Genomic DNA, 3,880 nt, shown 5'->3' with positions numbered 1-3,880 from the left:
CTTTGTGTTTCAAGACTTACAACATCATGAATAATCTAAGTCTAAAAGCCCTACAATGTTCTATTTATACTAGGTTACAAATAAAATACAAAATATCCAAAATGCCCTTTTAAGAAGTAGGCTTCCTTCAAGTGTATTTAGGGGCTGCCTTGTTGTGTTCCAAGGCTCCTCTTTACATTCCAAGTGTGAGATTAGGGTCGGTTTGGTGTGTTTTAAGTCCTTCACTCGCACACTCCAAGCCTCGGGTTCATTACATTCTCACATGCGTCCATCTTTGTGGTCGTACTTGTATTATCCTCCCCTCCTTAAAAAGGATTCGACCTCGAATCCATGCCTTGCAAAATCAAAGAGAGACAAACAAGCACACTTCCTCATGGCACGAGGGTTACGATTAGTAAAACTAAACAATAATGGTATGCACTCAAAACACTCAAAACAGCCCACACCAAAAAAAAAAAAAAGAAACTGAGGACCCTTTGAGTTCAAGTCTCGGCCAACAACAAATCTCGACATGCCAAGGTGGTTCATATTTGACATATAACCAAGAGTCCTTAGTGTTAAACATTATGAAGCCATCGACAAATTCACCAAGGACTTGGCTATGATAAGCACCCAAAAGAAACGCACCTAAGCCGAGAGTAAATCTTCCCCTAAGATGGCACCGGGATCAAATGGGAAGAATGGCCATAATCACGGGTCTCAGAAACACACCCATTTCCCGTAGTCTTTACCACAACCAGACGGCCGACTCTCTACATTGGCATACATATCATCACAAGTAAAGAGAGAGTAGAGAAAGGTGGAACTCAATTCTACTTTTACTATGGTGTCCTCGGAAAAGTCACATAAAGTAGAAGAAGTAGTTTCCAAGACCACACATTCCTTACCCTTAAGAGTACTCTCATCTTCCAAGAAGAGATTTTCATCTTTAGGAGGAATGTTGTCACACCATAGAGGGTTAGCATATATGCTATAGCTTCCAATGCAAGCTATACCATCATTTTCACCACTAGGTCTATTAGGAGTGTTTAAACTATCTTCAAACAAGACATTGTACCTAAAGAGTAAATGATCTAACCCGCGGACAGATTTGGAACTTTCACTCTCTAAGGAATCATTGTCAAGTTCCAAAGACATGTTAAGCACACGATTAACCCTATGAGCCAAGCAAACATTAGAATCCTTACAACAACATAGGCTCACGGGTTCATTCCTTTTTTCTTGACCAACATTTTCAAATTCTTCACTCACTTGAGACTCATTAATCACATCACACATATTATCAAGTAGTGGGCAAGTTTTACACATAAGTTGGTCAATACAATTTTCATACGACGATGTACTTTCATTCAACATAATAGCTTCAACACTAGGTGGACACAAATCGATCTTACTAGAAAAGTCGATTTGGTCATCTATAGGATCAACTAGTGTATCCACTCGCATATCCACTCGCAGAACATTTACATTATCTACCAGTGGTAAGGAATCAATATACTCATGCGTAGGTAAGCTACAACTCACACTCAACGGCTTATTAGTCACACGTTCATCATCCACATGTACCAAAGTGTAAGAGATAGCTATTTTACATTGACGTTCATGAGTATGTTCGTCTTTACCTTGGTGTGAAAGTCCTTCACAAGTTTAGGCAGCAACTTCCTTCGGGAAGATCTCACCGCAAGGTGTTTGGACCTTAGATTTTGAATTTATTGGGATAAGTGTAGATACCAATTGGCATAGCCTTTCAATGTGCCATTTCATGTCTTCAATATTGTCGGTGATGTGGTCAAACGTGGCATCGAGATTGGTGGTAACCATGGTACGTAAAATAAAAGACAACAACGAACAACAAAACAAACAAACTTGTTAGCTCAAAAATGCCTCACCACACTTTCACTCTCAATTTTTACCTAACACTTGGTTTCACAAGTGTTGAAAGCCGGCTTGTACTTCGTGAGTGATTGAGGGAGGAGTCCACCTTGGTTCGGAATAGATTTTCATTCGAGTTGACTCAATGAAAATTTGCTTACAGACTTGAACCAACAAGATACAATGAATTCACAAAAGAGAAAAACACACAAAGAACGTTAACACGAACAAACGGACACAAAACTAATTTACAATCTAGTAGGAGTTTACTATCTTGTCAATTAGAGTTCGGACCAATCAAACGAAACTACAGAACAATAAAAAGAAACTAAGAAAATCTGAAATTTGAGCCAAAATTGTTGCATGAACAGTAACAATGATGACGTGGCAACACATAATTGGTTGCGGTTTCTAACAATTTTTGTTGTCCAATCTCAAGTCTTGGTCAATTTACAATTTCGGAATTGGTGGAATTTGTTTTAAGGAGGGATATTAAAACAAGTCTTGGAACCTTTTCAAATTCAAGTTTTCAAGACTTTGACTTTCTTGTACTTCTCCTTATAACATGGACCCTTGTTTTATGGAAAGTTGTTGGAAAGTGGTTGAGATGTGATTGACTATTTGATGAGTGATGGTAAGTCTTTCAAGACTAACAAAGCTTCACCCCTTTTTCCTTCACCTTTATAGATCTAATGTTCACTTTATATTAACAATCTATGAAGGTTGTGAAGAACTTCAAGAACAATATCAACAATCACCAAGAACAACCAACAACAATCTCCAAAAATGCCACAATTTTCACACGGCCAACTTCCACTTTTCACAATACAATATCTTCAACACTTGGCCAAGACAACTACAATTTCAACAAAAGGGTTCTTAGCCATCAATGAACAACAATATCTCGTGGACAAATTTAGAACAACAACAAGATGAAGACCACAAGGCCAAAACAGTCCACCACAACAATTCGGCCAAGTCCTATGTTCACGAAAACAACACCAACAATGTAAGCTCAAACTTAGATTTATACTCAAGAGTGTTAGAGATGAAGAAAACTAACACTAGAAATAATAAAACAAGTAAAAATCTCATCCAAGACACAACAATAACACAATTTCGACCAAGAACACAAAATGGACAGATTTGCTTTTTTTTTATTTTTTAGTTTTCTAAGACTTTTTTTTTTTAATTTTCTATCAAGCAAGCCCAAGATTGATCTTGTACGAACAAGATCAAGCCATGATTTGATACCAAATGATACAATAAGCACAAGGAAAACACGAAAAAAACACCAAATCAGTCCACAAGTTTGAAGAACCAAGGACCCCTTTGGTGACCACTCTCGGATTCACTACAACAACAATGAAAACACAATAACAACAAGATATTGAAGGTGTAAATACACCAAAACAGCAACAATATGGCAAGATGACAACAATAAGAAGATAGGAACAACACAGGGTTTTACTAACAAGATATAGAAACGGTTACGAGAACACAAACTACTACAAGATTACAATAAAAGTAAAGGGATAGTTAGATAGACTTAATGAAGGTATAATCTTAAGAACCCAAGATCATATTTCACTCTTGGACCCTTAACACTACACACAACGTTCACCTATCTCTTATGAAGACACAAGTTCGGAATCCACCTCCCAAGCATCACGTTTCCAAGCCATGAGATCAACAAGAGTGATTCCACACTCTCTATGCCTAATTTCAGTTTTGGTGCCTCAAGGAGAGAGGACTTGTATTTCTTTGTGTTTCAAGACTTACAACATCATGAATAATCTAAGTCTAAAATCCCTACAATGTTCTATTTATACTAGGTTACAAATAAAATACAAAATGTCCAAAATGCCCTTTTAAGAACTAGGCTTCCTTCAAGTGTATTTAGGGGCTGCCTTGTTGAGTTCCAAGGCTTCTCTTTACACTCCAAGTGTGAGATTAGGGTCGGTTTGGTGTGTTTTAAGTCCTTCACTCGCACACTCCAAGCCTCGGG

At 37.7% G+C, this 3,880-nt stretch overlaps 1 protein-coding gene across 1 annotated transcript in view; it reads right to left on the bottom strand.

Annotated features, from left to right (window-relative positions):
* Window positions 1-3,880, bottom strand: part of LOC107845880 (ATP-dependent zinc metalloprotease FtsH 2) — a 9,812-nt gene that overhangs the window by 4,781 nt on the left and 1,151 nt on the right. The gene's annotated exons all lie outside the window — the stretch shown is intronic.

This window comes from Capsicum annuum, chromosome 10 (genome assembly GCF_002878395.1).
Source record: "Capsicum annuum cultivar UCD-10X-F1 chromosome 10, UCD10Xv1.1, whole genome shotgun sequence".
Taxonomy (NCBI): Eukaryota; Viridiplantae; Streptophyta; class Magnoliopsida; order Solanales; family Solanaceae; genus Capsicum; species Capsicum annuum.
The sequence above is the reverse complement of the archived record's forward strand: the minus strand, read 5'-3'. Positions and strand labels throughout refer to the sequence as shown.